This window comes from Pleurodeles waltl, chromosome 6, assembly GCF_031143425.1.
Source record: "Pleurodeles waltl isolate 20211129_DDA chromosome 6, aPleWal1.hap1.20221129, whole genome shotgun sequence".
NCBI lineage: Eukaryota > Metazoa > Chordata > Amphibia > Caudata > Salamandridae > Pleurodeles > Pleurodeles waltl.
The window spans coordinates 1,392,573,884-1,392,598,038 of NC_090445.1; positions in this window are offsets into that span (position 1 = coordinate 1,392,573,884).

A 24,155-nucleotide genomic window follows, 5' to 3' on the forward strand; every position below is an offset into this window, starting at 1 on the left:
ATACCACATTCGAGATAGAGCTCCCTAGGCACGCGCTAGCTTCGACCAAAGAGGTGATACTACATGTAAACACAACATAGTGAAAGAACAATGCATGTCAATATGTCATAAACTGGATTGTCAACATGGGTGCACAACAGGCAAAATCAAATGGTCGTCGTGTTAATGGAAAAATCTGAAATATAACACTTGTTAAACATCAGTCATACGAAACTGGTAATTGAGACGGTAACTCAATTCCTGTACAGGTTAAGAAGTAGTGGAATACCTATGTACACATAACTTGCTTGTATAAACACACAAATAAAGTTATGCAAACGCATACAGGATGGGCTCAAAGTAAAAAGTCAAAAAGTTATTCAAGGCCCATGGATGCTGACTCTACCGGTGCCTCATGTTAGTTTGTAATCAGAAAATGAAGGAGGGCTCACCCACACTGAGCGGGAGCCAAATAGCAATGTAAGGAGAGGTGGGGGCGGGTGGCAGAGCCCCCACGTCTCCAAAATAACTCACTTGTCATATCCTCCGTAGTTGCGGTAAACCTGCCCTGAGGATGCGCGCCCGTAGACGCTCGAGCGGCGTCCCCGGGCACTTTTTATGTTGCCTGGGAAACGCTTCATGCGTCCTGATCCGGAACCAACCAGCTGGTTGTTCCGGGTCGTACAAATCAAAAAAGGAATACTATCCTGGCCTCGCGGCCATATTGGAACAGGCTCCAAAAGACAAGTTGGAGGGTCCTGGGGCCTAATAATGCGGTATCGGCCATCTTTTAACGGGGCTCAGAGAAGTAAGATCCAGTGCCCCGATGCATAATAATGCAAAATCGGAGGCCCTGAACTATCAGACCCATCAGTGACCATAGACCAAGGATGTGCAAAAAACAATAACAAAACAAGCAAAGCCAAATGTGTGAAAAAATGTAAAAAATTATATATTAACCATCATCGTGGATGTAGTCACATAGTCATTATCATCCAGGAATGCCTAAGGTGGCTGTATGGAGTCAGTATGCAATTACCCACCTAGGAAAATAGTGTACGTGTAGCCATCCATCTAAGTTAATGATGTCAAAGGGACATGGACACTCAGAGATGCCTAAGTCGACTGTCTGTACTCAGTGAAATTACACAATCAGGTGGACGGTAAAAATCTATACTCAGTAGAATAGTAATGATAAAGATGCCAAGTTAAAATGGGCATACAGACTAGTGGAGGACAAAAGTCCCACAAATGACAAAATGGCGAAGTTAAGTCAGGGGTCACGGGAATGTGTATGTATCACATAGGGACCCAAGGTGGTTAAGACTAGAGATGTGATGAAAAATCAAAAAAGATCGAAAATAATTTTTTAAGGGCTAGCAAGTACTAGATAGATATAGAGTTCCAAGGGATCTTGTCATTAAGACACTCACTATGGGTTTTGAGTCTAAACACCCAACGTTGTTCTGTTCTGAATAAAAGATTGGGATCATTACCGTTGTTTTTCGGCACCTGTAGAACAATCCACCACATGACATCAGGGCCGTGTTTGGCTTCTAAAAAATGTGAGCTGAGTTTAGTGGTAATGTGTGAGCATCTAATGTTGCTCCGGTGTTCATTGATACGTTGTTTAACAGGAAGAGTAGTCATCCCAATATATTTCAGATCACAGGGACAAGAGATCAGATATATACACTGAACGTGAACTCATCAAGACCATAATGCATGGTATCATAATGACAGAATACCTTCAAGCAAATATTGCTCCCAATGGCCTCCTGGTATCCAATATGCCTAGGATTTTCCTACACGATCTGGCGTTCAGGAAGATTGGGCACAGATCGCATGGAAGTGTAGCAGAGATTGGCTGGTTTTGATCATTAATTCCTCAAAACGTCTAGCGGAGTCTATTATGGTACAAATTAATTGCATAGAGAGCACCATAAAAACGACCATTACATTATCGTCATTTAAGAGCCGCCTCCTTGAGATCAATACAGAACTCAATGAGACAAAAGAGTTCTTAACTCAACAGAAGATCTCAAAATTAAAAAAGACATCAGGAGGTTTGATCGAGAAAAGGTATTCCCTTATATCAAGGACGATTATGATGCGGTTGCACAATCCCGGTCATCTGATGATTCTTCTGTGTCCAACAAAAAAACTCGCAATTACAGCAGCAGTTCTTCATCCGATGAATGGAGCACTGACGACAGCATGCAACCACACTTTTATAACCAACCCCAATAACCCCCTAATCAACCTTTCTTTTGGCAACCACATTATCCCTTCTTTCAACCTCGCCCCATGTTACCTTATGGGCCTTTTTTTAGGTCGCGGCCAGGGCAGAGGAAGAGGAAGAAGGAGAGGGAGAGGCAGACGGGTTCACTGGAACAGAGAAGAACCACAAATGGTCACTCTGAGTCAGGGCAAGAACCCCCCACCGAGGACCTAGTGGTCAATTTATCTGACAGAGGACTCACAATAGATGAATCAACAACCCTGAATAAGGGCCTAGGTTTTGTCACCACTCCCTCCGAAGATCCTTTCCGGTTGAACTGTGAAATTTCCCAGTTCTTTAGGAAAATACGATTACACTTTTTCTTCCTGGAACGCCCTATGACACCTGGGAGCAATGATACTGGTTTAAGAAAAACATCCACTTTTATTCCTCCACCACACTCCATCCCAATTGAAGTACTGGCTTTTGAAAAAGCTGTTATGGCAGACCTTGGGACCCTTTCCCCCAAACAATCATTTGTGAATGTATCAACCTCAGAGAGAAAGGCCTTACAAGATCTGTCCCTGGATCAATCAATAGTTATAAAACCGGCAGACAAGGGAGGTGCGATTGTTATTATGAACACCTTTGATTATAGGCAGGAATGCCTACGTCTTCTAAGTGATACGACTCATTATGCCCCCCTTGTCCGTGATCCTACCAATGAACTTCAAATCAACATCAGGAGCATGATCGAGGAGGCCCGTAATAATTCGTGGATCTCCCCCAAAGAAGCGGAGTTCCTCGACATGACGCATCCTCGTGTTCCATACTTCTATTGTTTACCTAAAATACACAAAGGTACTTTACCCCCTCCGGGACGTCCTATTGTATCAGGCATCGGCTCAGTGTTAGAACCGTTGTCTGTTTTCTGTGATATCTTTCTTCAACCTTTAGTTAAAGAATCAAGCACTTTTCTCAAGGATACGACACACGTTCAGAACCTCATAGAAAATATCAACTCTTACACCCAAGTTTAAGCCCTCATCACCTTGGATGTAGAGGCTTTATATACCAATATTCCTCAGGAGGCACATCTACAAGTGGTGGAGTCAGCTCTCCTAGGTACCTGTTGGTCATCTCCGACTCCGATCCACTTTGTGATGCAATGTCCAAATCTAGCTATGAAAGGGAATTTCTTTCAAATTGAAGATGCCCTATTCCATCAGATTCAAGGGACATCTATGGGTAGTACATTTGCACCCAGTTTGGCTTGTTTGTATATGTTCAATCTTGAGAAATTGTTCATATTACATCCATCCAATCCTTTTCATGATTACATCACCTTGAGGCGAAGATATATTGACGATATTCTGATTGTTTGAAAGGTCCATATGAAACTATAAACAATTTTACCCAATGGGTTAACACTCTGGACCCCTTTGTGAGATTTACTGCTCACCATTCATCTACACTGGTTTCCTTTTTTGACCTTGTCATCAAGATAGATAATGGTAAACTTACCACCAGTACATTTCACAAGAGCACTGATCGCAACAGTTTACTCCTATATGATAGCCACCATCCTAAGGCCTTGCGTGACAACTTACCTTTTGGACAATTCCTTAGGCTACGTCGCAAATGTAGCTCCATTCAAACCTTTGACATCCAGTCCCAAGACCTCAAAGAGAAACTCTTTGACCGACATTATCCTGAAAATGTCATTAACCCTGCTTATAAAAGAGCTCGTAATTACCATGGAGATGCTCTCCTGACACCTGTACTTAGATAATCAGGTAGACGTTTGACATGCGTCTCTACCTTTACCCCGTTGTCCAACTCTATTAAGAAACTTATCAATAAACGTTAGAACATCCTACAGAGTGGCGGTGTTCAGATCCCGAGGCCCCTCTTTGCTTTTAAAAGATCTCCTAATATACGAGATTTGGTTGTCCACACTCGCCCTCGGGCACAACCCGACGTGGATAAACAGACTACTCTATGGAACTTACCTCCAGTGTTGGGGCATTATCCGTGTGGTTCCTGTAATGTCTGTCCTCTTACTAAACGCATTGATAGAATAGACCTTGATCATTTTGGCACCTGGCATTTGAATAAACATACAAACTGTAACACCCGCCAGTGTATCTATCTGATCTCTTGTCCCTGTGATCTGAAATATATTGGGATGACTACTCGTCCTGTTAAACAACGTATCAATGAACACCGGAGCAACATTAGATGCTCACGCATTACTACTAAGCTCAGCTCACATTTTTTAGAAGCCAAACACGGCCCTGATGACATGTGGTGGATTGTTCTACAGGTGCCGAAAAACAACGGTAATGATCCCAATCTTTTATTCAGAACAGAACAACGTTGGGTGTTTAGACTCAAAACCCATAGTGAGGGTCTTAATGACGAGATCCCTTGGAACTCTATATCTATCTAGTAGTTGCTAGCCCTTAAAAAATTATTTTTGAACTTTTTTGATTTTTCATCACATCTCTAGTCTTAACCACCTTGGGTCCCTATGTGATACATACACATTCCCGTGACCCCTGACTTAACTTCGCCATTTTGTTATTTGTGGGACTTTTGTCCTCCACTTGTCTGTATGCCCATTTTAACTTGGCATCTTTATCATTACTATTCTACTGAGTATAGATTTTCACCGTCCACCTGATTGTGTAATTTCACTGAGTACAGACAGTCGACTTAGGCATCTCTGAGTGTCCATGTCCCTTAGACATCATTTACTTAGATGGATGGCTACACGTACACTATGTTCCTAGGTGGGTAATTGCATACTGACTCCATACAGCCAACTTAGGCATTCCTGGATGATAATGACTATGTGACTACATCCACGATGATGGTTAATATATATTTTTTACATTTTTTCACACATTTGGCTTTGCTTGTTTTGTTATTGTTTTTTGCACATCCTTGGTCTATGTTTACTGACGGGTCTGATAGTTCAGGGCCTCTGATTTTGCATTATTATGCATCGGGGCCCTGGATCTTACTTTTCTGAGCCCCGTTAAAAGATGGCCGATACCGCATTATTAGGCCCCAGGACCCTCCAAATTGTCTTTTGGAGCCTGTTCCAATATGGCCACGAGGCCAGGATAGGATTCCTTTTGTGATTTGTATGACCCGGAACAACCAGCTGGTTGGTTCTGGATCAGGACGCATGAAGCGTTTCCCAGGCAACATAAAAAGCGCCCGAGGACGCCGCTCGAGCGTATACGGGCGGGCGTCCTCAGGGCAGGTTTACCGCAACTACGGAGGATATGACAAGTGAGTTATTTTTTAGACGTGGGGGCTCTGCCACCCGCCCCCACCTCTCCTCACATTGCTATTTGGCTCCCGCTCAGTGTGGGTGAGCCCTCCTTCATTTTCTGATTACACACTAACATGAGGCACCGGTAGAGTCAGCATCCATGGGCCTTGAATAACTTTTTGACTTTTTGACTTTGAGCCCATCCTGTATGCGTTTGCATAACTTTTTTTGTGTGTTTATACAAGCAAGTTATGTGTACATAGGTATTCCACTACTTCTTAACCTGTACAGGAATTGAGTTACTGTCTCAATTACCAGTTGTGTATGACTGATGTTGAACAAGTGTTATATTTCAGATTTTTCCATTAACACAGCGACCATTTGATTTTGCCTGTTGTGCTCCCGTGTTGACAATCCAGTTTATGACATATTGACATGCATTGTTCTTTCACTATGTTGTGTACACCTATAGTATCACCTCTTTGGTCGAGGCTAGCGCGTGCCTCGGGAGCTCTGCCTCGAATGTGGGATGGTAAGCCTTTGTTTTCCCTTTTTATGTGGCACTCTTTTTGGGGTATGTTTGCTGTGCTTTGTGAGTACACCCTTTCAGGTACCTATTTGCACGTTGGCACTAATTTGAACTTGTTTTTTACTTTCATGCAGGGCGACTGATTGACCTATTGACTTTGACAAATTGTCTTCAACTTTTAAGTGACACCTCAGCACTTCATGTTTTCGTTTTTGAATAGGAGAAGTAGTTTCCGGGTCCTGACGAAGCGTCGTGGGATCATTTTTTGACCCAAAAAAGACGCGAAACATGTTGACCATACAATAGATAGGATTAGGTATACTACCCTTCCTTCTTTATAGAGCATAGCAGGACATTATTCCAGCCAATACTCTAAATGTTTTTAATCTTGGCCTGAACCTTTTTGGGTACATTAAAATGATGTTTTAGGCTCAGAGACATTTTTATCTTCACTCTCCTTCACATACACTTCCTTTTTTACTTCTCTAGTCAGTTCTTATTCCAGACCTTCATCTGGCAAGTTGCCTTCAGTAGAGTACCACCCCCATTGGGGGGTGGCACACCAGATATTGCAGTACCGGTCTGGCGTGGAGATTGCCCAATGATGAAACAGGTCACCTTTGCGGGTGCTTGAGGGCTCTCCTGATACTCCTCTGGATCTCTGACTTTCATTCGCCCTACTCTGCTGGCACCCCGAATAGGTTGGATGCCTTATGGAACAGTGTACCTTTCTTTATATTAGGTTACTTGGGAGACTGCACACTGGACGATTAATCTCCCCGTCCCTCTTTTGTATTTGGAGGACAAACTAGACAGTTGACATGTCAATCTGTGTACGTCCTGTGTTTTTGAAGGTGACAAATGAACCCAAGGGCTGTGTTACACGGCTTAATTAGTATCAATGGTTGACGGTGTATTTGACATAATGGCAACTCCTACGCTGTTCCAGGCATCATCATGGGCAGTGCTTTTTTAAATGGGTGGTGTGCATGGGGGTGATCACAGGTGTGGGCTGCATCTGTTTCTCACCAGTCCTGTTGGTGAGACTTGCATTCTAAGGGCCAACAGACATTTTCACAAGGGGAAGCAATCTACATGTGCTAACAGGGCTTTGAAACTAGAAGACAGTGTATAAATTGACCTGACGTCCATGCAGTCAGATGTTATATGACAATGGCATACCTTAGGAAAGGGTGTAGCACACTGGTTTGCTAATGTTGGTCTGTGTGTGTAGAGGAGGTATTATCAGGGTACACATCTTAGTATTCCAGGGACCTCTTCCGACAGGTGGGTTGTGACCAGGTGCATGGGTGTATCAAGAGTTAGGAAATGGGCTGACATGTGCATGGAATGTCATGTGCGCAATGCATGTCATATGTGTGGCACTTGTGCTGTCTATGTTCCGCTTCTATGGAACTCTAGCCACAGATATTCCTTGCAACTATTGGATGCAGTTGGACTAACTGCTGTTAAGGGTCTTGTCAGACATTCCTGTTAGTGATGCCAAAGCACATTGACTACCTCATGTAGAGGCTTGTTTTCCCCTTATTGGGTGATGGTGTCATAGTTGTGTGCCATATGCTGCGTTGGACCTTGCTTTCAACATGTATGTGTGAAACAGTTGTGGTCCTCTGCTATTGGCCTTCAAAGGAGATATGTACATGATATATGTCATTAAGAGTGTGTGTGTATGTGACCATTGTATGTTAGGCATCACATAAGCTCTGGGATGTTCCGTGTCCTACTCAGTATCTCAGCAATGCTCCATGAGGCAACACTCTTATTCTGATAAGTAGAGATGAAGGTGTGTAAAAAGGAACAGCCAGACCATGATATGGTGATTATAATAGGTGTTTATTTAAATTCGTTAACTAAAGTGGTGAAGGTGATCATATTCAGAAGAAATTATTTACAATCTGTTGCCGCCTGCGTATACCAGCATCCTCCTCTTCCTCCTCTTCAGGCATGTGTGGCTCTGGTTCCAGGAGGGGAATGTTTCTTCTGATGCAAATGTTGTGCAATATTGCACATGTGAGGATGATCCTACAGACCATCTCGGGGGAATATAGTAGGCTACCACCAGTGATGTCGAGGCAGCGGAACCTTGACTTGAGGATGCCGAAGGTCCGCTCAATAATGCTGCGTGTCCTCCTATGGGCCTCGTTGTATGCACGCTCTGCAGCTGTACTCGGGTTGCCAAATGGTGTCATAATCCATGGCTGGATGCCATACCCCTGATCAGCTGCAAGAGAAAATTAATGGGATCATGTTGATGTAGCTGGCACTATTGAAAAGACCTTTCATGGCAGTAGTTGTCTTGTGTTGTCTGTGACTCTTTTGTGTACTAATGTGACATCCTATGCTTGTAGGCTATACCATCTGCATGGTGTTGTTTCCTTGGCTGAACGAGTGTTTGTCTGCTAACCGTTTGTCAGCAGTATGTTTTGGAATTTGCAGTACAGTGTGCCCTCCCTAGCATTGTGACTTGTGATACAGGTGTCCGTGAGTCTTCACTGGGGGTGAGATGATAGTTCCATGCACAGTTAAGATTGAAAGTGTTGTTAACACGTTCATATCAAAGTACCCTGGACATCCCATACCTTTAGACTTATGCAATGTATTAATGTAAAGGTCATTGGGACACTTATAATTTGCAAGGTGACATTTCTGCAACCCCACTCATTGACGTCTTCACATTAGGCTGTACAGTAAATTCCGATGTGTGACAGGTTCAATGGTGACTTAAGAAACATGGTTAGTGAAGTCACGACCTCAGTGTGTTCCTGTTGACATGTTGCTGTTGGGGTGTATGTGTTGTGTGTCCTAGAGGGTTGCTGTGCAGTGTGCATAGAAGTAGGTTTTTGTACTTACCAACAAGTAGTCCATTGCCATACCGTCCATCCTGGAAGTGTTGCTTGATGGTGCAGTGACGGAAGATGAAGGAGTCATGAACACTCCCAGGATATTTAGCCACGATGTTGGTGATCAATCCCTGGTGATCGACAATGGCCTGCACGTTGATGGAATGTGTGTGCTTGCTGTTGCGGTAGAGGTGTTCAGTTGCAGCACGTGGCACAAAGCGTACATGTGTGCAGTCGATTGCACCAAGGACGTGTGGGAAGCCACTGATTGCGTAGAACCCCTGTTTAGTTTCCTGCTGCTTCTGCAGTGTGTTAGGGAAGCAGATGTGGCGGGGTGTCAGTCGAATGATGGCGTCCAGTACTTTGGGCAAAAAGGCGGAGAATGATGGTTGTGATATTCCGCCAACCAGGGCACCAGCTGTTTGGAAAGAGCCACTTGCCAGCATGTGAAGTACGGCAAGCAGCTTTGATTCTGTTGGGATGGTGCGGGGTGTCACCAAAGTGGGGGCCAACTGCTGTTCAATGTTTCGCAGCAGCTGATGAGTGGCTTGCCAGTTCAACCGGTACCTCTGTATGATGTTGTGTTCCCTGAGGCCCTGAAGGGTTGTTCTTGTGTGGAATATCCTCACCTGCCTTCTGCGCTGCCTTAGGGGGCCCTTCTGGTGTTGTTGTAGCTGCTGTTGTTGCTGCTGGGCTCTGCATCTGCGGGAACGCTGGATTAGTATCACCTCCATGGCTCTCTGTTGCTGCTCTGCTGCTCTGCTGTTTGTTCTGTGTGTTCTGATTAAATACAGGTGTGTTTGCCCCATTTTAATGCCTGCCCTGACCCAGGCGTTAATTGTTTACGCTAATCGGGCTGTGCGTCATTTTCTGGCTCTGCCTCCCGGCCGTGCGTCATTTTTGCCTGAAAGCATAAATACTACGCACGTCCGTTTAAGCCATTTTTTGGGCGGGAACGCCTACCTTGCATATAATTAACGCAAGGCGGGTTGCCGCATCCAAAAAATGATGCACACGGCGGAATTTTGTCGTCCGTGGGCTCGGGCGTCAAAGTTTAAATACGGGGCAACGTTTGCGCTGATGGTGCATCAAAATTTTTGACGCACAATCGGTGCAGACGGAGTATAAATATGCCCCTCAGACTGCCACAGCGGCACACACAAACAGCGCGGTGGTCACCGCCAACAGACAGGCGGGAGACAATATACCACCCACACTATTATGACAGGCCAATCCACCACCTTTTCGGGGGCGGATTCACCGTGGATAAAAACACGGCAGAAACAGGAATTCTGAAGGGAAAACGCTCACCTCTACACACCCCACGAGGAACGAGGACACCATGGAGCTGGAACTCCAAATTCTACCTGCGATAGTCTTCCTGCTCCTCTACCAGGAGCACGAACGCCGGCGGTGAAGACCACAGTGAGTACTGCACCTACGACACAGGGGAGGGAAAAAACAGGGACACACACACGCAACACCCCCACCCACTACAACACACACACTAATGCATATTAACACATCACAGTTACACCCCCCAAGCCCCCCGGAAGAATGCAAAGACAATAGAAAATGAGTGTAACCATTGTAATACATTAAAATCAAGTAGGCAGAAATATATATATATACACCATTTACATAATATATACCAAGCATAGTAGTCCAGTTAGTGCTCCAATTAAGTCCGTGGAACACTGGGACCACACGGTATGGGCGAGGCCCACACAAGATCCCCGACCATGACGGAGAGAACACTGCAGGGGCATCAGAGAGCAACTAAACAGACACCTCAGGGGGCGGGAAAGGGGGGGCACCTCAGCCGCTTGAGTGCACGACGCCAAATCCACGAGGGGGCCATATGCCCACTGTTCCATCCTGGGGAGTGCAAAGCCACAGTCTCTCAAGTCTCTACAGTGGGTGGTTTGCCCACGGTTCCATCCTGGGGAGGTCAAAGCCACAGTCTCTCAAGTCTCTACAGTGGGTGGTTTGCCCACTGTTCCATCCTGGGGAGTGCAAAGCCACAGTCTCTCAAGTCTATACAGTGGATGGCTTGCCCACTGTTCCATCCTGGGAAGTGCAAAGCCACAGTCTCTCAAGTCTATACAGTGGCTGGCTTGCCCACTGTTCAATCCTGGGGAGTGCAAAGCCACAGTCTCTCAAGTGGATAACAGTCTCCACTGGTTCTGGAGGGGGCATGGTGCCCAGAGTGCTTCATCCTGCTAAGGACAGAGGGAGTGGATGTATCTCTCCACTGCTTCTGGAGGGGGCCTTGTGCCCAGAGTGCTTTATCCTGCCAAGGACAGAGGTAGTGGATGTGATTCTCCACTGGTTCTGGAGGGGGCATGGTGCCCAGAGTGCTTCATTCACCCCGTGACGGACTCAGTAGCGTCAGTGCCCTTGGCGCTCATGGGCCAGCGGTGCTTGAGACGGCGGTGCCCTGTTCAGCGGTGCTTGAGGCGGCGGTCTCCATTGCAGGGACTCAGCTGCTGGCGGACCTTCATGGCCCAGCGTGGCTTTTGCTGGCGGTCCTTCATGGCCCAGCGTGGCTTTTGCTAGCGGTCCTTCATGGCCCAGCGTGGCTTTTGCTAGCGGTCCTTCATGGCCCAGCGGGGCTTTTGCTGGCAGTCCTTCATGGCCCAGCGGGGCTTGTGCTGGCGGTCCTTCATGGCCCAGCGGGCTTGTGCTGGCGGTGGCCTCCTGGGCAGCTGGGCTGGTGCTGGCAGTGGCCTCCTGGGAAGCTGGACTGGTGCTGGCGGTGGCCTCCTGGGCAGCTGGGCTGGTGCTGGCGGGGGCCTCCTAGGCAGCGGGGATGATGGCGGTCTACTCCACCGTGCTGCTCTTCCCAGACTTGCCGGGTTTCTTGTGGCCTTTCCCCACCTTGGAAGGTGTCACAGCTGACTCCACACTCCCACCGGGTCCCCTGTGAGCGGCTTTGGTGGCTGGAGTCTTCCCACTCTCCCGCCGGGCACTGGCCAACTTCTGATGCTTCACAGGTGGGGTACTGTCTGTGCTGTGGCTCTGTGCCACACTGGCTGCCCTGGTGGCCGGTGCACTCCAGATTCCGGTGACTACAGGCACCACTGGTCCCGGAGATATTGTGGCTGAGGTGCTAGTTCGGGCCCTATGAGACGGACGGCGTGGGGGAGATGTGGGAAAGAGGTCAAGGTTGACCAGGAAAAGGTTTTTTGACACACTGGGACGGGTAGCTGGAGGGGGTTTGGGAGTGGAGGAAGAGGTGGTGGTTGTAGGAGGTGTTCGTTTGCTGACTTTGGGTGAAGGTGCATGCGCTTGAGGCTGTTGTGAGATGGATGGCTGTTGGGTGGGTGTGTGCCTGCGTTTGTGTATCTTGGGAGGGGACGTCACAGACACACTGGGAGAGGACACAGGGGACGTGTGAATGGTAGTGGGGGTGGTGACTGCACGTGAGCGGGATGTGGTGGTGGGTGTGATAGAGAGGGACGTAGTGGCTGTAGAGGTAGTGCATGCAGGTGTGAGTGTAAACGAGACAGGGAGGGAGGAGGGAGGCGAGGAGGGGGACACAGTGGAGGCAGTGGATGTTGGTATGTCTGCATGTGTGTGATGCTTGCGTGAGTGCCTGTGGGATGTGTGGTGCTTATGTTTGCCTGAGCTTCCCTTGTGTGTTGATGTGTGTGCATGCTGGTCTGTAGGTGTGCTTGGGATAGGCTGAGGTACAGGGGATTGGGTCTGGGTGGAGGAAGTTGGCGGGGGGAGGCTAGACACAGGGACAATGGCTGCCATCAGTGCTGAGGCCAGAGTCTGAAAAGCTCGCTGAAGGGCCACCTGTCCAGAATGAATGCCAACCAGGAATGCATTGGTTTGTTGCAACTGCCTTTCTACACCCTGGATGGCATTCAAAATGGTAGACTGCCCAACAGTAAGGGACCTGAGGAGGTCAATGGCCTCCTCACTGAGGGCAGCAGGGGTGTCTGGGGCAGGGCCTGAGGTGCCTGGGGCGGAGGTGATGCCCACCCTTCCGGGTGAGCGGGCACGGGGCGAAGGCTGAGGGGCTGCTGGAAGGGCGGTGCTGGAAGGGGGGTGGCGGCTGTACCTGTAGATGGGGGGGCACAGATGTTGCCGCCACCACAAGGGAGCTCCCATCAGAGGAGGAGTCCGTGTCACTGGACTCAGCTCCTGCCCTGCCGTGGAGCTCCCCTCACCCTCCGTCCCACTGGTGAACTCCGAGTCCGTAGTGTGGCCCTCCATGGCCATGTGGGATGCAGCCCCCTGGTGCTCCGGTGCCACTGCTCCTCCGCTTGATGATGCTAATGCACACAAGAACAGGGAGACCACAAAAAGTGGGGGACGACAGAAGAAAGACATGTTGAGTGCATGCATTACCGCTACCGTTGGCGGACACGACAGACACAGAAGTCCCCTGCACTACGCCACGCTCTTGGGCTCCACTGTTCAATCCCTGGGAAATGGCCTACTAGGCTATGGATGACATCTGCACACATAGATGACACAGGGGCATGATTAGGTGTAGTTGTCACTCTATAGAGGTGGGAGGCCATTCCCAGCTGAGCCTCCACTGTCTTCTTGCTCCAGCGGCGAATGTCCTCCCATTTTTTCCGGCAGTGGGTGCTCCGTCTGTGGTAGACCCCCAGAGTCCGGACGTCCTTGGCGATGGCACACCAAATATCTTTTTTCTGGTGGGCGCTGACCTACATAATTTGTACAGGGGAAAGATAAAGTAATTACCAACTGCACCGTCAAAGTGATTGGCCCCCATCCCTTCCCTTGCCATGTGGCACATGCACTCACCGTCATTTCATGCACGCTGCACTCTCCCTTCCTTCTTACATCCACCCCTCTCCACACAGGCATAGCCCATACATCATGCTGCCAGTGTACTTACCTGTTTGTCTGGAGGACCGTAGAGTAGTGTGTACTGGGGGAGGACCCCGTCCACGAGTTTCTCCAACTCCTCCGATGTGAAGGCAGGGGCCCTTTCCCCAGACACTCGAGCCATTGTCTCTTCCAGATCGAGGTCACAGCAGCACTTGCAGTGTAGGTCCTCTCCTGTCGAAGATCAGGTATCGAGTGATTGAACAGATGGAAAATGGCGGTCACGTCTGCAGCGGTGCGTACCGTCACTGCCGGCGTACATCGTCATTGGCTCCTGGGACCCATAGGGTCCAATGTTAACCAATGCAGCATTGCGCCACGGTCTTCGACCGCCTACCGCGACGGTGTACAACGCCAGCGCAGTTACCTCACATCCCATTGTCCCACTTTAGAGGTCAGGCAGCCGCCATTTCAGGGGCCCACATGGCTTCAATTTCAACTTGGTCACACATACCTAGGCCTAGACTCAACACACATACAGGCCACTTTTTGAGTGTTCTGTGTAAGCTGTGGGTACGTACCTCTGAGTTGTTTGACTCTGTGCTCGCTGTTGTCCTTCATAAGCACCGTCCGCTGGGACATGTGAGGAGACGGCGGCATTCTCCGGTGTACTGACCGTTGGTGGACCTGTCGACAATGGAGGAAAGACATGTTATAATCACATACAGGCTTGACCGTGCCACAATCCAGGAACTGTGTACCCAGCTGGAGCCAGACCTGATGTCAGCTATCCGCCATCCCACAGGAATCCCCCCTCAAGTGCAGGTGCTGTCAGTGCTCCATTTCCTTCCAAGTGGGTCATTTCAAACAACAGTGGCCATAGCATCAGGGATGTCCCAGCTTATGTTTTCCAACGTGTTGTCCAGAGTGTTGTCTGTCCTGCTGAAAGACACGTGGAGCTACATCGTTTTCCCTCAGGTTGAGGATTTGCCTACAGTGAAAGGTGAATTCTATGCCCTGGGACATATCCCCAACATCATAGGTGCCATTGATGGGACCCATGTGGCTTTGGTCCCCCCCCCCCCACAGGAGTGAACAGGTGTACAGAAACAGGAAGAGTTATCATTCGATGAATGTACAGATGGTATTTTTGGCAGACCAGTACATCTCCCATGTGAATGTCATGTTCCCTGGCTCCGTGCATGACTCTTACATCCTGTGGAATAGCAGCATCCCTTATGTGATGGGGCAACTCCAGAGGCATCGTGTGTGGCTCTTAGGTGAGCACCTGGAAGGAAGACAGTGGGAATGGGTTTCTGGGTCTGGGGATATCCCTCCAGGTTAGTGTGTGTCTAAGAGTTGTCCCTCGCCATTTGCAGGTGACTCTAGTTACCCCAACCTGTCATGGCTACTGACCCCAGTGAGGAATCCCAGGACAAGGGCAGAGGAACGCTACAATGAGGCCCAGGGGCGAACTAGGAGGGTGATCGAGCGGACCTTCGGCCTCCTGAAGGCCAGGTTCAGGTGCCTCCATATGACAGGTGGATCCCTATTCTACTCACCAAAGAAGGTGTGCCAGAACATCGTGGCCTGCTGTATGCTTCACAACTTGGCTTTGCGACGACAGGTGCCCTTTCTGCAGGAGGATGGTCCAGATGGCGGTGTTGTTGCAGCTGTGGAGCCTGTGGACAGTGAAGACGAGAAAGCAGAGGAAGAAGACATGGACAACAGGGACTCAGTGATCCAGCAATATTTCCAGTGAAACACAGGTAAGGATACAAACCTGTCTAAACACTACTGCCTCTCTACTGTCTGTCTTTTTCACCAAGTGTATGGTCACTGAGTTGTCACTTTCCTTTACGATTTCACAGATCTGGGTCCCACAGTGTGACATCTGCTTTGATTCCTCATGGGCTAGAGCTGTGTGACATAGGTATGTTGAAATTACAAATGAAAGAGCTTTTTGCCACAGTTATTGCTAATACAGTATTCCGAAATCACAGACAGACTCCAGATTGTTTTGTGCTTTAAGGGTGTTTATTTTAGTGCTCAAAATTGGAGGGGGTAGCAAAATGGTGAGGGGTGATGGCGGAGGAATGTCCGTGGCAGAGTCCAGTCTATTGGTCTCACAGGTGCATTGCCCATATGGGCATAGGAAGTGGAGCTGGGGCAGTTTAAGTATGGACAGGGTGACAAAGTGCGACAGTAGGATGACAATCAGGGTGGTCTCATTTATTGGCGGGGGTCTTGGCATCGTTCTCTGTCTTGTTCCTGGATCTCAGGGACTGTTTGCAATGTGGTTCTCCCTCTGCAGGGGGTGGGGTGCTGGTGTGGTGGTCCTGTGGCGGGGCGTCCTGTCCACTAGCGCCGGCGGAGGTGGTGGGCAGTTCATCGTCCTTACTAGTGTCAGGGGCCCCTTTGTAGTGCCACAGTGTCCCTCCTGGTGTTGAGTACTTCCTTCAGCACCCATACAATGGTGCCGAGGGTGGAATTGATGGATCTGAGTTCCTCCCTGAAGCCCATACTCTGTTCCTCCTGCAGGCGCTGGGTCTCCTGAAACTTGGCCAGTACCGTTGCCATTGTCTCCTGGGAGTGGTGGTAGGCTCCCATGATGGAGGAGAGGGCCTTGTGGAGAGTGGGTTCCCTGGGCCTGTCCGCCCCCTGTCACACAGCAGCCCTCCCAGTTCCCCTGTGTTCCTGGGCCTCCGTCCCCTGAACCATGTGCCCATTACCACTGCCCCCAGGTCCCTGTTGTTGTTGGGGTGGTGGGTTAGCCTGGTTTCCCTGTAGTGGTGGACACACTGCTGATAGACGTGCCCTGGGGACAGAGGTATGGGCCCGCTGGGTGGGTGCTGTGCTGGTGTTTCCAGAGGGGGGAAGCTCTGTAGTGGCCTGTGACTGGGTGTGGGGAACCGACTGTCCCGAGGTCCCCGATGGGCCGGGCTGGTCATCTATATCCAGTTGGACAGAGGTGCTGTCATCACTGTGGGCCTCTTATGTTGGTGGTGTGGACATGTGTGGACCCTCCTGTGCGGTGACGTTGGGTAGGGGTCCTGCAGGGGTATAAAGGCATGATTATTGCATCTGTGTGTGTCATGGTGTGCAATGGGTGGGTGACCGTGTACCCCAGTGCTTGCATTCCTGTGTGGGACCTTGTGTGATGATGGTTTAGGGGGGTGTATGGGTATGTGCAGTGGGCGTGCTTTAGTGATGGGTGTCCATGCTTTGTTGTTGCATGCAGGGCTTGGTGTTGGGATGTGTGGTTTGTGATGTTGGGACATTTGTGAGGAGTTGGAGTGATGGGGGTGAGGGCGAGGGTGGGGGTATGTGATAGCATGCAGGTAGGGTGGGGAATGTAATAGTAAAGCTTTGACTTACCAGAGTCCATTCCTCCACCTACTCCTGCGAGACCCTCAGGATCTGAATCGCCAAGACCTGCTCCTCCCATGTTGTTAGTTGTGGGGAGGAGATGGGGGTCCGCCGCCAGTCCGCTGAACCGGCAGGTGGTGTCTTGAGACCACGGAACGCACCTTCCCCCGTAGGTCGTTCCACCTCTTCCTGATGTCCTCCTGATTTCTTGGGTGTTGTCCCACTGCGTTGACCCTGTCCATGATTCTTCGCCATAGCTCCATCTTCCTAGCTATGGAGGTGTGCTGCACCTGTGATCCGAATAGCTGTGGCTCTACCCGGACGATTTCCTCCACCCTGACCCTGAGCACCTCCTCCGAGAACCTGGGGTGTCTTTGCCGTGCCATGGGGTGGTGTAGGCGATGTGTGGGGTGGTGTGTGTGGTGATAAGTGTGCTGATATGTAGTGGGGTGTTGTGTGAGGTGCGTGGAAGTTATGTCGGTGATGGTGTTGTGTGCCTGTGGATGCTAGTGTTGTTGCTGGTGGTGTCTCTCTTTGGCTTTCATTTGTGATTTGTGGTTTTAAGGGTTTGTGGGTGATGTGGGTTTGTGTTTTATATTGTATTGGATGTGTGGGAGTTGTGTGTGTATGTGTATCAGGTGTGTGTATTTCGAATTGTCCAATGTGGCTGTGTTTTGGAGATGTGTGTGTATTTTGAGCGCGGCGGTGTGTACCGCCAATGGAATACTGCGGTTGAAAGACCACCGCGTGGATTCGTGGGTCGTGATAGTGCGGGCTTATTTCTGTTGGTGTGACGGTGGAGGTTTTGTTTTCGCCAGTTTATCACTGACCTTTGGTGTGGCGGACTTGTGTGGGTGTCTGAATTTTGGCGGATTCCGTGCTGTGGATCATAATAGCTGTGGCAGATTTCCGCGGCTGCGGCGGTGTGTTGTCGGTGTTCTGCACGACAGTAAGCGGCTTTTACCGCCAATGTTGTAATGACCCCCTATGTCATTTACAGTGTGTGTGTATGTGACAGTTGTATGATACGCATCACAATTGCTCTGTGATTTTCTGTGTCCTGATCGGTATATCAGCAATGCTTCATGAGGCAACACTCTTACTCTGATAGTTAGAGATAAAGGTGAGCAAAAAGGATTAGCCAGACCATGTTATGGTGATTATAATCGGTGTTTATTTACATTAGTTAAGAAAGTGGTGATGGTGATTATATTTAAAAGAAATTGTTCACAATATGTTGGCGCCTACGCAATCCAGCGGCCGTGTTTTGTTGTTCCCCTCATGTTGCAGCCCAGCATCCTCCTCTTTCTCCTCTTCAGGCATGTGTGGCTCTGGTTGCAGGAGGGGAATGTTCCTTCTTATGCAAATGTTGTGCAGGATGGCACATGTTAGAATGATCCTACAGACCATATCAGGGGAATAGAGGAGGCTACCACCAGTGATGTCGAGGCACCTGAATCTCGACTTGAGGATGCCGAAGGTCCTCTCGACTATGGTGCGTGTCCTCCTATGTGCGTCATTGTAGGCACGCTCTGCTGCAGTACTTGGGTTGCCAATAGGTGTCATTATCCATGGCTGGATCCCATACCCCTGATCAGCTGAAAGAGAAAATGAATGGGATTATGTTGATGTTGCTTGCCCCATTGATATCACCTTGCATGGCAGTAGTTGTCTTGTGTTGTCTGTGACTCTTTTGTGTTATTGTGTTGCATCCTAGGCTTGTAGGATGTACCATCTGCATTGTGTTGTTTCCTTGGCTGAACGAGTGTTTGGCTGCTGACCGGTTGTCAGCAGTATGTTTTGGGATTTGCAGTACAGTGTGCCCTCCCTAGCACTGTGACTTGTGATACAGGTGTCCCTGTGTCTTCACTGGGGATGAGATGATAGTTCCATACAAAGGTTAAATTTTACAGTGTTGTTAACACGTTCATATCAATGTACCCTGGACATCACATACCTTTAGACTTATGCACTGGATTAATGTAAACATAATTGAGACGCTTACAATTTGCAAGGTGACATTTCGGCAACACACTCCAAACGTTGTGATCATTGACGTCTTAACATTAGGCTGTACAGTAATTTCAGATGTGTGACAGATTCAATGGTGACCTATAAAACATGGCTAGCGATGTCACAACCTCAGTGTATTCCTGTCGACATGTTGCTGTTGTGGTGTATGTGTTGTGTGTCCTAGAAGGTTGCTGTGCAGTATGTATATAAGTAGATTTTTGTACTTACCAACAAGTAGTCCATTGCCATACCGTCCATCCTGGAAGTGTTGATTGATGGTGCTGTGACGGAAAATGAATGAGTCATGGACACTCCCAGGATATTTGGCCACGATGTTGGTGATCAATCCTTGGTGATCGACAATGGCCTGCACATTGATGGAATGTGTGTGCTTCTTGTTGCGGTAGAGATGTTCAGTTGCAGCAGGTGGCACAAGGCATACATGTGTGCAGTTGATTGCATCAAGGACGTGTGGGAAGCCACTAATGAGGTAGAAGCCCTGTTTTGTTTCCTGCAGCTTCTGCAGTGTGTTAGGGAAGCAGATGTGGCGGGGTGTGAGTCCAATGATGGCATCCAGTACTTTGGGCAAAAAGGCATAGAATGATAGCTGTGATATTCCGGCAACCAGGGCACCAGTTGTTTGAAAAGAGCCACTTGCCAGCATGTAAAGTACGGCAAGCAGCTTGGTTTCTGTTGGGATTGTGCGGGGTGTCAGCAAGGTGGGTGCCAACTGTGGCTCAATATTTCGCAGCAGCTGCTGAATGACCTGCCAGTTCAACCTGTACCTCTGGATGATGTCATGTTCCCTGAGGCCATGAAGAGTTGTTCTGGTGCAGAATATCCTCTCCTGCCTTCTGCGCTGCCTTTGGGGTCCCTGCTGGTGTTGTGGTAGCTGCTGTTGTTATTGCTGGGCTCTGCGTCTGCGTGCACGCTGGATGAAAAGCACCTCCATGTCTCCCTTTTGCTGCTCTGCTGTTGCTTCTGTGTGTTCTAATTAAATACAGGTGTGTTTGCCCCATTTTAATGCCTTCCCTGACCCAGGCGTTAAAGTTTAATGCAAATCGGGCTGTGTGTCATTTTCCGGCTCCGCCTCCCGGCCGTGTGTCATTTTTGCCTGAAAGCATAAATACGACGCACAGCCGTTTAAGTCATTTTTGGACAGGAAAGCCTACCTTGCATATGAGTAACGCAAGGCGGGTTGCCGCATCCAAAAAATGACACACATGGTGGGATTTTGACGTCTGCGGGCATCAAAGTTTAAATATGGGGCAAGGTTTGTGCTGAATGTGCGTCAAAATTTTTGACGCACATTCGGCACAGACGGAGTATAAATATGCCCCATAGACTTCAGATTCATACAAGCATATTTGCAATAATGCATCTTGTGATGCACACACACTGGGTCGACTAATACATTAGTAGCCACTGCACACACATTGAGGCATAGGCATTGAGGTATTGTACTCATGTGCATCACCTTGCTATCCTCTCCTGATGCCAAACATGCCCATATATGTAGGCCACACATATGGCCATCTAGTGCATCAGCCAAGCGTCAAAATCCTGTTAATGAATCCTGTTAATGAAGTAGCGGGTCATGGTCCGCTGCAGGATGATGTCTCACATGTGAACATACACCATCAACACCAAAGTGGGTGCAATCAGCCTATCTCAGTTGTGTTCCAAATGTAACATAACATTACAATGGAAAAAATCCCCAAAACCAGTTCATGCCCTGAAATTTCGACGTTTTTATCGATATGCGTCATATTTTTCCACGCATACAGATTGTGTGTCATATTTTTAGACGCACAGGAGTGAAAATTAGGCCGCATCCAAATAATTGTAAAGACAATTTACTATTATTTGGATGCTGCCTAATTTTCACTCCTGTGCGTCGAAAAATATGACGCACAATCTGTATGCGTGAAACAATATGACGCATAACGATAAAAACGGCGGCCATTTTATGCAGGAAGTGATATAATAGGATATCCTGTTTACAGAATATGTACAGTGGGTGTACTTTCACTTTCACTTTGCAGTCTGTGAATCTTCTAGACTGTGTGGCTGTGTTCAGAGTGTTGTCCAGTGATTTTGTGCTTTTGTGTCCTGTGTGCTATCTTACTTGTTACTCTGTGAAATAAATATTGTTGTTGTATACTATTTGAGTGTGTTTTGTTTACAATTGTCCGGTATTGTATGGTATTTGTTGTTTCTGGGAGTCTGTTATGGGTAGTGCTAGTATGGGGATAGTTGGGCTCTTTTAGTTGTTAAGTTTACTTTTTTTTGTACTTCTACTTTCCCCCTTTTCTCCTTTCTTCTTCTTTATCCCCTATTCCCCTCTTCGGTGCTGAGATGTTGGGTAGGCCACGTCTTGGCAGGATGGGTGAGGAGGAGCTTGGGGGGTTTATATGGCTTGTGTGCCATTTCCTCCCACTCATGATTGAGGCAGGGGGCAGGGTGATACAGGGTTTTCAGACTGAGGCGCAACAAATCCGGTGGGGAAAGGTGCTGCATCACTTGCAGCACATGTATGGGAGCCAGAGGAATGACCACCAGCTGAAGAACCGCTGGGCTGACCTCATCACCAGGGAGCAAGATCTGCTGGACCACCTGGGAATAGTGATTGGTGGCACTGTTGGTGAGTAAAAATCATGTAAATCTGCACAATTAAAAGATATGTAGTGACATCAGATGATTTGTACAATATCTGCCAGCTAAGTTGCTGACTGTGTTTAATGCTGCGGGAACATACAGGGTCATTGATGGACTATGTGAAGGACCACAATTGCTAGCTGTCAGGAAGCACGTGCTCTGCAAACTTACAGAATATGTTTGCTTAATGTAATTTGGTGCCGCCTTTGTGTCAGACAGCAACACAAAATAGGAGCCAATTATGTCTATATGGGTCACATTTGCCAGTGATGTGATTTACTAAAATATTGGCAACCTTTGTTGACGCAATAGCTAGACTGACTTTAGAAACACTACACGATGCAGAAAATGAGTGCTGGCTTCACGTCAATTGATGATAGCAATGTGGCCCAGACATATGTCTCATGTGTGTCTGGTGAGTGTGTCAGGAAAGAGTTTTTGGAAGTTCTATGAATGTTAGGGATTATTGTGGCCTTCATCTTTTTGGATACATGTCAGATCTGGATTTGAAAACATCGGGAAAAGGTGCCCTCAGCTAACATCTCACACTGGTATTTGGAGTTTCTTGTGCCACATTCAAATTAGGGATGGCAGTCCAAAGGTATGCACATGGGTTCATATCTCTATGTTTGGTGCAAATCACCATTGCTGGGCCACATTAAATGAAGAAACTGTAACAACATGAGGGCTTACAAAGGTCCCTGCCCCTCTGTACATTGTACCTATGTGTCATAAATGTGTCATGGCCACATAGGCTGTTTCACTGGTAATGCAGTCCTCAAGTAACCAGGCTTTGGAAGTCTCTCTTGGATGCACATGATGAGACGAGTACACACCATTATTATTTCTGCTCACTAATGAAGGGCCATGTTTGCCACCACATGATAGTTAGGGCCACTGCATGTGTGCAGATATGTGTGTAATTGTCACAGGAGACCCATGCTATATACATATTAGCCGTGATATATCAGATGCAGTATCATCTTGTCTGAATGGCTTTCATTACTTATGACATCTTACACATTGTTTTTGTCTTTGGAATTGTTGGTCAGTGCACAGATTTTGAGCACATTTCTTCCTTCCATGCCTTACAGGTGGACCAGCACCCTACACTGTGGGAGAGGTGGCTACATTTAAGGACCCCGACCACTCCAGTAAGTGTTGATATGTCTGTTATGTGTTGTGTTTGCTGGTGATGTGTGATGGACTTCTGTGTGTTGAACACATAGCAAGGTGTGATGCGCTGGCCAATCATTTGTCTTGTTCTATGAGTGGGATTTCAGTTTCTCACCATTTTTGAGTTGGCCAATGCTTATTCTATTGTATTATCTTGGGATTGTAGGTCATTCCTGTAGGCCCCGCAATGAGAACTGGTGTGAGTCATGTGGATAACACTTGTATGAACAAGAGTCGCACTGGAACTCATCTCAGATTTAGGGGGTCATTCTGACCCCGGCGGTAAAAACCGCCGGGGCTGGGGTCGGCGGTAGCACCGCCAACAGGCTGGCGGTGCTCCGCCGGGCATTCTGACCGTGGCGGTACAGCCGCGGCCAGAAGCGGAAAGCCGGCGGTGTACCGCCGACTTTCCGCTGCCCAAGGGAATCCGCCATGGCGGCGCAGCTTGCTGCGCCGCCATGGGGATTCCGACCCCCTCACCGCCATCCTGTTCCTGGCGGTTCCGCCCGCCAGGAACAGGATGGCGGTGAGGGGTGTTGTGGGGCCCCCGTAAGAGGGCCCCACTTTGTATTTCAGTGTCTGCAAAGCAGACACTGAAATACGCAACGAGTGCCACTGCACCCGTCGCACATCCTCCACTCCGCCGGCTCCATTCGGAGACGGCATCCTCATGGAGGGGTGTTTCCCACTGGGCTGGCGGGCGACCTTTTGGCGGTCGCCCGCCAGCCCAGTGGGAAACCCAGAATGACCGCCGCGGTCTTTTGACCGCGGTACGGTCTTCTGGCGGTTCCCTCCAGGTGGGCGGCTCCCTCCGCCCGCCGGGGTCAGAATGACCCCCTTAGTCTGCCTGTCAGACCCACATTCTCCCAGATTGGGAATGCAAATCGCTTTCCAACAGACTTCTGCTTCCCTATTCACCAAAGTACTTATTAAAATGTAGGTAGAACTTCCTAGCAGCATGTAGTTCCACATGTAGTGCTACAAGTATGTGGCACTCGAGTGCAATGGCCTAGGTGTGCATGCAAATCATGATCATGGGTGTTCTTGCAACTCTGTGTCTGTTGCAAGTCATGCCTTACTGGAAGTATATGATGTGGACAAAGGTCTGCATTTCCTGACATGTGTGGCGCTAGGATTGGTCAAGGGTTTGCTGTCTCCTATTTGTTGATAGACCTTACCTGTGGTGTGTGTGTAGAGCCAAACACATGTCCAACTTTCTATAGACTCCTGGGTGTCCAAGTTGTTTGAAAT